Source organism: Pseudochaenichthys georgianus, chromosome 24 (assembly GCF_902827115.2).
Source record: "Pseudochaenichthys georgianus chromosome 24, fPseGeo1.2, whole genome shotgun sequence".
NCBI lineage: Eukaryota > Metazoa > Chordata > Actinopteri > Perciformes > Channichthyidae > Pseudochaenichthys > Pseudochaenichthys georgianus.
Window position 1 is genome coordinate 28,625,757 of NC_047526.1, and position 11,740 is coordinate 28,637,496.

Consider the following 11,740-nt stretch of genomic DNA (forward strand, 5'->3'; position numbering starts at 1 on the left):
TTAAGCATAAATCTGTCAAATGTTCAAAACAGCCTTGTTTCACTGAAATACCCTCAAAATGACAAACTGCCATTAAGAGTCAGATTCTTAACCAAATCTATTGACACAAAGCACACTTCATTATCTACTTTTCAGCTTTGTATACACAAAGTGTATCTTTCAGTAACTTTACCAGAGAATTTAAGCATAAATCTGTCAAATGTTCAAAACAGCCTTGTTTCACTGAAATACCCTCAAAATGACAAACTGCCATTAAGAGTCAAATTCTTAACGAAATCTCCTCAAACAGAGTACTTTCTACAGATGAAGCCTCCCACTCAACGCAATATGTCCCACCCACTCAGCAAATCATATAAAACTAAGGACGACCGTTAAAAACTAGCCATGGATCTGAGAAAAACCAAGTCTGATGTAGCCTGCCCTTATTATCACCAGGATAATGGATATGGGCTTAATGACTGGATGCTACAAAGTAGGGGAGAGGATGTTCCCGAAGAAGAGCTCTCCTCTATATCTTATCCATGTAAGGTCTTTAGGACAAAAGAGGACCATGATAACATGACATATGAGGAATATCTTTCTTTAAAAGATGGTATTATAGATAACCTTTATAGAAACAGTATATCTCATGCCACTCGCCAAGATCGCAAACGACAATTAGCAGAAAAGAATAGAAAAAGTAAAGAAAAACGAAGAAAAAGCAACATGAAAAGGAGAAGAAAAATTAAAAGCAAACGCAGAATGCGAATGAAAAGAAAAGGGACCATAGGACGGAAAACTAAAAAGACAAAAAGAAGGAAGGTGAAAAGAAAAAGAAACAAAGTGAACAAATTTAAACTAGAGGATGGTGTTGTAGAGCCATTACCGGATCATAATAATCTTATAGATCATCTCCCGCTAACCGACTGCTGCGAATGTGTTGAACAAATACCAAAAGCAATGGCAGAACTTTGCTTCAGTATAATGAGAGAAAAAGCGCGATACTGTGGAATTGCCCAAATTGGCGACAGTGCCAGAATATGTATTAAAAGACTGTTGGAGGATCTCTATTCTAGTGTCGGTTGTCATTACAGCGAAGGATACGCCAAAACGTGTGACGACATAGACAAAGCTTTCGAAGACAATTATATGGTACCTGTCCTTACAGCTAAACAAATCCTACGCCAGGTATTCAACAGACCACAAGAAGCACAAGAAGCCCCAGAAAGGATTACATTCAGAGCTAATAATGGAGAAACCGAAGAAGAAGCAAAGCAGATTATAATCGTTGCGGGTGAAAGGATAGAGAATTTACATGTGATGTTAATGCATTTATCTGATATAAAAAATGCTTTCGTATACTTCCAAGAGACCCCTAAACATCTACTTGGGCTGTGTGAATTGAACGACTAAACCGATCACTGTCAATGAAACGCGGAGAGAAGCAGCAGTGCAAATCGTTAAGTCTATTACCTTGTATGCACTACGACATTAACTTGGTAAAATGTAATATGTTTTCTATGAATTGTGTTGAATGTTGTGTTTTTTCAATTAAACAACCATTACACAATGAAAATGTGTTTTATTTTTTTGCTTTCATATATAGTAATAGTATTGTAAACGAAACATTTATAGTGTATCATGTGCTTTCATTGTATGCTCTGTTTTTTGACATTGCTTTTGGTATTTGTTCAACACATTCGCAGCAGTCGGTTAGCGGGAGATGATCTATAAGATTATTATGATCCGGTAATGGCTCTACAACACCATCCTCTAGTTTAAATTTGTTCACTTTGTTTCTTTTTCTTTTCACCTTCCTTCTTTTTGTCTTTTTAGTTTTCCGTCCTATGGTCCCTTTTCTTTTCATTCGCATTCTGCGTTTGCTTTTAATTTTTCTTCTCCTTTTCATGTTGCTTTTCTTTTTCTTCGTTTTTCTTTACTTTTTCTATTCTTTTCTGCTAATTGTCGTTTGCGATCTTGGCGAGTGGTATGAGATATACTGTTTCTATAAAGGTTATCTATAATACCATCTTTTAAAGAAAGATATTCTTCATATGTCATGTTATCATGGTCCTCTTTTGTCCTAAAGACCTTACATGGATAATATATAGAGGAGAGCTCTTCTTCGGGAACATCCTCTCCCCTACTTTGTAGCATCCAGTCATTAAGCCCATATCCATTATCCTGGTGATAATAAGGGCAGGCTACATCAGACTTGGTTTTTCTCAGATCCATGGCTAGTTTTTAACGGTCGTCCTTAGTTTTATATGATTTGCTGAGTGGGTGGGACATATTGCGTTGAGTGGGAGGCTTCATCTGTAGAAAGTACTCTGTTTGAGGAGATTTCGTTAAGAATTCTGACTCTTAATGGCAGTTTGTCATTTTGAGGGTATTTCAGTGAAACAAGGCTGTTTTGAACATTTGACAGGTTTATGCTTAAATTCTCTGAGAAAGTTACCGAAAGATACACTTTTCTTTTTAAAAAAGCTGAAAAGTAGATAATGAAGTGTGCTTTGTGTGTACAGACACACAGAAAACACTGAAAAACACAACAAGAAGGACTGTAATACATATGTATCAGACACGCTCCCCTTGCTATAATGATGACAACAGTTTTTAGATGTAAAAAAACACTTTTTTTATTTTTTTCACACACAAAATCAATAGTTATACTGATTGTAGCATCCCCAGGACAGTCTCCAGCTCAGAATTCCCCATATTACTGGAGATATCGTGATGGAGTTTTTTCACTTCAGTCAAAATATTCACGTGTATGCTGTTTTCGACGCAAAGATGCATTACATCTACAAACAGAGCATACAATGAGAGCACATGATACACTTTTGATGTTTGTTTCATTTCTGAGATAATGTTACAGAATGTTTCGGAAAATGAAGATTCCAGGACCACTTTAAATGTTTCGTTTACAATCGTTTCCCAATGACCCGGAATAGTACTGCCAGAACGAACGATATCCAAAATGTCTTCCAGTTTACAAACTTCGGCCATTCTTTTTACACAGGAGTCACTACTCGTTCTGTTTTCAATCGCCCCATCACCACACTTATTAAACGGGTAATGACTACATTATGATCAATATATACAGAGCGTTTTGCATAGTAGTTTCCCATTTTTATTTTATTTGTCTTTAAATGGGCATGTTTGCCTTGTAGTTGACTTTCAAATATTGAAGACCATGTTAAGAGAAAATGTAAGTGAAACCACATACAAAGCTGTACCGAATGATTCAGAATCTTTCCAAATATTTTGCAAATGTTGCCAAATATTTGATGGAAGGAAGAGTCTATATGATAAGACTTTTCTCTTTTAATTGGTATAGCAATTCGGTATTTCAGAGACAACATACAACATATAACCTTTCCATATTTAGGTGTAATATATAAGGAAAAAAGCGCTATTTTTTTTCATTTGAACTATTTCCTGCCATCATCAGTTAACTTGCATAATTTGGAATTAAACCCTCTAAAATGTTGTCTGAATAACAAATATAATGCTGCTAATCAAACCTTGTTCTTCCTCTTTTCACTCACTGTGTCAGTCTAATATGCATATTATCTCTTCTGCTATCATATTGCTAACACTATATGTGCAATACTTGTAGCTCTTGCCAATTTATCTGCTACCTTTGCTCTTCCAAAACCATTCAATTCATGGGGAACATCCGCGTGGGAGCAACTTTGGGTCAAACTTTGTAATGTGATTAAATTGCGTTACAATATTTTAAGTGTGCCCCTCCTCCTCGGTTTAAAGAGTGTTTGGAATGATTGACAGTTGAAGTTTGTTTAGTGCGATAAACATATTTATTGCTGTGTATACAAAGGGCAATATATATTAAACTTTGGCGATTAGACTCCATCGTGCTGTGATAGATTTAGGGGGACGAGAATCCGACTAGGAAAGGTGAAAGTCTTCATGAAAGACCCTGCACTTCATGAAAGAACTTGCACTGAGCTTCATCGAGTGAAAGCAAACCCAAGAATAACATTTGTAATGAGCTGTACCCACTTGGCATTTTACCTTGCTATATTTGCAGTGTCCATTTTCTTAACTTCTTAGTTGTGAGAGGGGTCATTTTTAAATGACTGTCGATACATTTTGTCCCAATTGAAAGGGCTGTTGTGAAGTTTTTGACCTCTTTGTGATGTTGAGTTGTCTATGTGTGGATCTCCTGCAGAAATACGATACGATAATACGATAATACTTTAATGGTCAGATCAAATTTGACTTGCATCACAGCAGCTCCATGTTTAACATCAATATAGACAAATATCAAGACACAATCACTCTGAGGAGTTAAATGTGATGAGATGTAGATAACATCCATTGGGTGATATTTATTTGTGTATCCCACATAAGCTTTATACATATATATATATATAATGTACATCATCATATACTGTACCAATCTTCTCTAAAGTATAGTAATGCTGTAGATAACCATGATGAAAACATGAGCGATTTTATATGTTAAATGGTTACATTTCAATTGTATTATGTCGATGTTGGAAAATGTAAAGTCTGTATTCGTAGAGTTTGTCTTATTTGCTTTTAAAATGACAAATTAACTTATTTTTTGTTATTACATGAGTGTATTTTGTATTCTCTTTTGTTTGGTTCGAGCACAGGGTGATTATTCAAATTTTATTTTGAACTACAATGTTGGTTAAACGATTACGAGAACGAAGATTTCAGAAATAAAATGATTATTGTGCTGCATTCAACCTGTCACACATCATCATCACATTTACCTGCAGTTGTGGTTTCGTCCTAACAGGAGGGATTGTAAACGTGATGCCGCTGCTCTACTCACGAATCTCTCACAACAGAACTCAGGTAAATCTCCTTTTCCTCTTAGTGTAGTAAATACACACTTTGAATTCAGTGCTTGCTATTTCATTTAAACATGAGTTCTTAGCAGCACTTTGGTCCGCATGCTGGCTGGCTCCGTCTCAGCCGCCTGCTGCTCAGAGTTTGGTTTGGGTCAGAGGGGCTGCTGGTTAGGACTCAGCTCTCTCTTATTCACATGCTCCAGTTTTGATTTGACAGGCCTAATATCTCTGAATAATGCATTTGAAAGCATAGATTTATTTATACTTATCATTTTGTATCTGATAATCGTAATAAAAACAGGAACAACGTATCTATTGTTGTCAAATGTTTTTAAAATTCATGTTTTTTTGTGTTAGATAAAGAAATTCTAGAATGTTTTAGGGAAAAGTTAAGAATTGGACCCCATGCATATTTTGATGATTATCAGTAAACATTGTGAATAAAAAAAAGTTTGGGCTAATTTTGATATTGCCCTATACCTGTTCTATAATATGCACTTAAAATACAAACATTTAAGCAAGCACTTTCCTAAATAACAAGAAAAACAAGGTGACACAATTGCCGATTGCTGAACAAAGAAAAATAAATGGATAAGGGCAGGGAACACTAACACTATCGCACAGATAGTGTTCTAAATCTGCCTACCTTCCCTGCACTTTTGTGTATAAAAGCTGAAAAAAGTAGATAATGAAGTACTTTGTTTTTAGTAGATGTCGTTAACCCCCTGAGGCAGTCCAAAAACGAAGAATCTGTCTCTTAACCCACCATCCCCCGAGAGCCATAACATACTCAACTCCCTACAGCAGCTCGGGTGTGAACTCCCATACAGAATGTCAGTCACTGCGTAAAACTTTTTTAGTTTTGGTCGATGTGAGTGCTCGTATATCCTGAAATCGTTTTAAATGTTGCCAGTTTATGAATGATTTTAATAGTTTGTTTTACTTCGCATATTGACTGGCTAATGTGCCATTTTATTTGTGTTTTACAGCTGTATTTGTCTGCCTTTCATGTCTGTGTTTTATATGTTGTAACTTTGTACATGCTGTCATTTTGGAGAAACCATCTCGAGTGAGCTATAATTTGAAAGTACTACAAAAAGATACACTTTTGTGTATAAAAGAGGATCACTAACATAAAGTACTCTGTTGATGAGATTTCGTTAGGCTTCTGACTCTAAGCAAGTTTTTTGATTTAAAGACTTTTTTACAGACATTCGGCAGATTTATGTGTAAAGATTTAGTTAAGAATCTGTCTCTTAACCCACCATCCCCCTATAGCCAAAACATAAAACTCTGCAGATTTGTGTGTAATTCACTCACAAAGGAACTGTAAGATACACTTTAATGGATGCATAACCTATAGTTAATAAAAGTAATTATACATTAGTTCACAAACCTACAACTAAAGAGTACGCTGAAAAACTATAATGTCCTTGTAGGGTTCTCATTTTTAAATGATCTGGTGAGGAAAGGTGGGGCTTTTTATGTTGAGGGGTAGGCGGATCCCCTTGGAGAAAAGTCAGAGTCTTTTGCAGTCAAACCGGGGGGAGAAATCCTGCTCGTTCCTTCAACCTTCCTTACAGAGCCCCTCCTCCAACACACATGACCAGAAAGAGGCTGTACTCTGAACCCACCCCCCCTATGCCGCATTCGTTTCTTGACTGGCGCTTCAGACGGTTGACTTGGTAAGCTGAATTGTCTGTCTTTTTTTAATTTATTTTGCGCTTCAGACGGTTGACTTGGTAAGCTGAATTGTCTGTCTTTTTTTTATTTATTTTTGAGCATATCTCTATATGGTCGTAGCCTAGTCATTTATACATAGGCTTTCATCAGTGTGAAATTACACATCAAAGGGGCAGGCATCAAAGGTTAATTAGATTAGACAACAAAGGGCTCTGAGGGGGAGGGGTCAAAGAGACTATCTTATTCAATACATCAAAAAAGACCTATACACAAAGGGGGTGCCTGGGGCTAATCTAATTGAGGGGCAATTACTCCACTCTTGGGGTCAGGGGTCAAATACCTTAACTATCTTAATTGATACAATAAAAGGCCTATACACAAAGGGGGTGCCTGGGGCTAATCTAATTGAGGGGCAATTACTCCACTCTTGGGGTCAGGGGTCAAATACCTTAACTATCTTAATTGCTACAATAAAATAATCACTCCAGGGGTCTTTCACGCCAATCTGACATCAAAGGGATTTAGCTCATTTGCATAAGTAGGGAGAGGTGAGAGCTGTCACACCACCTGTCACTTTTTTGACGAAAGGAACATCATTACTACTACTAACAGGGTTGAAAGGACAACACATCTTTCTATATGGTATGGATTTATTTAGCTGAGCAATTAATGATTATGCATTCAATTAAATGGAAATTCAATTGAATTACAGCTGAACTATCAAAACATTTGATACAACATGAAGTATTTAAAAAACATCAAGCACAAATCCATCAAAAACATGAATGGAATGAATCAGTCCATATGGTCAGCATTAACCACAATTCCTAATAAAATGTATAATGGTAAAATGTAACTAATTTTGATTGCTAATTTGGCTACTAATATTCAGTACATAACGTTGAACTCTGAATATTTGTTTGTGAAGTATTGCTTCATCCTTTAATCAGAAAGCCTGGCCCACACTTCTTTCTCAATTTCGATGTGTCGTGATGTCACAGGCTGAGGGGGTGGGATGAGCTCAAGCACGTCATCAAACACATACCACAGCACATCCTCACGAACAGGCCAAAAGAACCTGTTTGGTCCGACACGATGCATGCATTTGACTTGAACTTGTGTTTCATCCACGGCTAGGATTATTCCTGGATACAAATCCTTATCGTATGTGACCACACACCATTGCCCCAGCACCTCTGTGTCTTCCCATTGGATTTGCGTTGGCTTCTGTGACACTGCCACTGGCACCTTCTTGAGAAAGCTGAAATGCTGTGTATTCCAACATTCACAGCGTAACTGCTTTTGGGTAGAGCACATACAGCTGACATCACGAGATACTATCTCTCCTGGAGCGAGAGTTACCAGCTGATGGATTCGCATGGTTCCTGGGACTGCTGTTAGGTTTGATGGCATCCTCTCAAGTGCCTGTTCAACTGTTTCACTGTTGACAAAGAACAACTTAATCGATGTATTGGTCTCCAAAAGGGCATCGAAGAGCTCACGTGCATTTTTGATGTCCTGACCATGGCTTATTAGCATGTCAGCAGTCCTCTTCAAGGCTGCGCCAACACCATATGGTGCTCCCTTACCATGGCTGGCCTCAAAGAAATGCCAAGTCCCTGCATTAAGGCCTCTTTTCATCAGCTCAGTGCTAAAAAGAAAAAAATTGCCCTTCTGCTTGTACTGGGTACAAGGACCATCACTAAAAAAGTGTACCACAGAAACATCTGGGTATGTAGCCTGCACATGATCCAGTACAGGGTTTAGATGCTCCCATATAGCTGCTGGGCTTTTTTTTTTGATGGGGATATTGTGGTGAAACAGGTTCTTGGATGCCACCTACATAAAGAACCCCTGTATGCAGTGTTGCCTGCTGGTGGGATGATCCAAAGTGCACTGCTTGGATTTCCGAACTGTACTTGCAGGTAAAGAATTAGGCATTCATCAGTGGCCATGCTCTTCCTTAGCTACCGGTAGTAGGCATACTGCTGCCTAATATTAAAATAATGCTTCTTGAACTTGCTCAGGAGTGTTTGGAACTGCTCAGCAAGTTGCTCCTGGGTGCCCTCAACAATCTGTTTAACAGTTATCTTCACTGTTGGCCCCTCCTGGTCATTCATTGTTGCCTTATCTTCTGTCCCCCACTGAGTATAGGACACCCTTTCTGCACTGTCATATGTACTTGAGAGTGGAACTGTTTTGTCTCTGCAGTGTTCACACTCCCCATACATACAGTCCTTTCTAATAGTATCACAGCACACAATTTTAGTGAGTGCCTCAAGATTTGAGGTCTCAATCAACTTCAACTGACTAAGCTTTTCTGCCAGAAAGCTAAGATTCTCGTGCAGTTTGCACATGCACGTGTCACGGTCAGACAGGGACGGGTGCACAACCCAAAAGGGACGTTGGCGGCAAAATGCAGGGTATGAGATCCTCCCATTGTTCTCTGCCAGAAACCTTCTGTGGAGGTTTCTTATTGTGTCTACAAGGAACCTTTTTTGCATCTTTACCTTGTTTCTTGTAATGGTTTGTTTTCTTCCTGTAGTTATCCTGCTGACATCATCTCTTGTCAAGAAGGTCTTTACATCGTTCTCCATAGATGCATCTGCATACCTGTTCACGGGCTTTCTGGTCAATTTGCTTAGGCTATTAGTGTTCAAAAGGTTTCTGCGTTTTTTTTAAATCCCCAGTGGCTGTTCTGACCATCTCTGCAGCCTATACTTTTTGACAATCTTTCCCACAGTAACCTTAGATATGATTTGATTATCTCTTTCATTTCTGGTCTTTTGGTATTTTCTTTTGATGTCAGCAACAAGGGCTTCATGGAGAAGTAACGTTCTTCTGACCCTGCTGTTCACAGTACAATTCTTGACCAGTTCACGGACTTTGGATCTTGGAGATTCATTATGTGTTGCTGATCGCTGGAACCTCTTTTTGTACTTTTCTTTAAGTTGTTTCTCCTTCCTCAGTGAATGTTTGAGTTGTTCTATTTCTTCGCGCAGTTTGTTTCTTGATCTACGGGATTGCTTTTTGCCCTCCAAACGTTGCCTAAAACAAAACCAGGCAATACATAATTAGCAAAACTACAGCCCATATAAACATCTAACATGGATAAAAAACAAAATTATAAACACTTCCATTGACACACACACACACACACACACACACACACACACACACACACACACACACACACACACACACACACACACACACACACACACACACACACACACACACACACACACACACACACACACACACACACACACACACACACCTAACAACATATTTCCCTGACCTTGAGGACTCAGATCTGGGCTGCACTGCATGCTGAATGTTAGGACTTTGTGGAGGAGTGTTGATATTGCTGAAAGCTTCCCTTTCTTTCTGTCTTCTTTTAGCTTTCCTCCACATCTTACGCTTCTGTCGTTTAGCTCTGTCACTCAGATCACAGATAGTTTTCTTTTTCCCCTCCTCAGTATTCCTTTTCCACCTCTTGCGCTCACTCCTGAGATAATTCTCCCTCCTATCTGGGTCTGCATTCCTTCTTGCCCTGTACTCTCTTTGCCTCTCTGCTGCTGTTTTTCCCATTGTGATGTCTGAAAATATTAAACATTAAAAAAACATTAAGAATGATACAGACATTACCATTTAGTCATATAAGAAATGTCAAACATTCAACCCTGTCACAGCAGTTCAACCCTGTTATAATAAGAAATGTGACGGGGTTGAAGTTCTTGACAAAAAGTAGCCATGAGACCTTGTTTAGCTAAGACATAGCACCACATGGAATTTAAGGACATCATAAAATGGTAGTATTTTGCACAACTATTGTTTAATTTTTCCTAAAGTACTGTTTACTATAAGTAATTCATACAACAGAGTTGAAATGTTGAGCTTGACAATCTCAATCTGACATTAAAAAAATGAAATATGGCAAACCACCTCTGTAGGCGACGCATGTGCAGTAGCCCTGGCGGTACCACGTGGTGACCAGCCGCCATGAGACCCAAGGATGGTCAGGGCTGTCACCGTTGCCCCCGTCACATTCTGCAAACTGCCTGAAGCAGGGATGTCTGTCTGATCTCTGACAGAGTGGCACGTAGTTTCCCTCAATGGGGGTGTACACCTCACTCTCAATGGGGGCGTCCACTGAACGTGCGTGGGGACAGGGAGTCTGTTGTACTCGTAGGCTATCCCCTGGCAACGTGCCATTCAGGATGTGAAGATCCAGAAAGGGTCTGAAGTCCCCTGTCTTGCACAACACCTCCACACACTGCCAGATATCTGGCAACAGGGGCGAGACGAAAGCCGGTTGCACCGGGCGGGCCAGACCGTAAACGGCTTACCGGCTTCGGCGGCAGTGGTGGGGGGAGTGGTAGTCTGACACGTTCCGCCGCCATGGCCATCACCAGGGGGAAGTCCTGGCGGGCAGACATGTGCGGTGGACTTCCGCGGATTCCGATGAGGCGAAGTCATCTTCTTCCTCCTCAGCAAACAGAGCCATAACCCGCACGGCTGGGGGTGATTCCACCTCGAGCTCGTCTTCGGCGTGGTCTGGTCCCAAGCACTCAAACAGAGCTGGTGGGGAACGGCGCCCGCTATTAAGCCGGGCATGAGGGACAGGCCCGGGTTTCCTGCAGTGGTGACTCCATTCGCTTGCCTGGAGGTAAGATACTTTTTACTTGTTTCGAATGCTTTTCTCAGGTGTTGTCCCGCTCGCTGAAGAGAAAAGGATGGCAGTCAGGAGCTCTGCATTATATACTGTACGGCCTGCTCGCGCATTCAGGTAGGCTTGCCTTGATTGGGCGGCTACGGTTATGCAAATGTCAGTGTGTGAACGCTAGCGCATCATTGATGAAGAGTAGTACCCATAGAGTCCAGCAGAGGGCGGAGCCTGTGTGAGATAGAACAGCCAACATGTGATCTTAAAAATGCAGAGATTATGGTCATTGGTCATAGTTGATTCTGCACAATTAGTTTTTTCTTTTTTTTGTACTTTCTTTTGACAAGTCGGTGTTACTATCAAATAAATAAAGATATATTAAATATAAAATAAGTGGATTAGAAATGACATACAATATAACCGTTACAATAAAACAAATACCAAATACACATTCTTGCTATGTTATATTTAAAGTATTTAGATCTTAAGTTAAAGTAGAAGTACCAGAGTTAATTAATACTCTGGGACAAGTCGTAGATGCAAGTTCTGCAATCATATG

The 11,740-nt window shown here is 39.5% G+C and overlaps 1 long non-coding RNA gene across 1 annotated transcript; it reads right to left on the minus strand.

Moving 5' to 3' along the window:
- Positions 1-7,427: 7,427 nt before the first annotated feature.
- On the minus strand, positions 7,428-10,108 carry LOC117439663 (uncharacterized). Its single transcript, XR_011642641.1, has 2 exons — positions 9,814-10,108; positions 7,428-9,560 (listed from the first exon to the last, which is right to left on the minus strand). It is a non-coding gene; the product is annotated as an uncharacterized lncRNA (long non-coding RNA).
- Between the last annotated feature and the right edge of the window lie 1,632 nt (positions 10,109-11,740).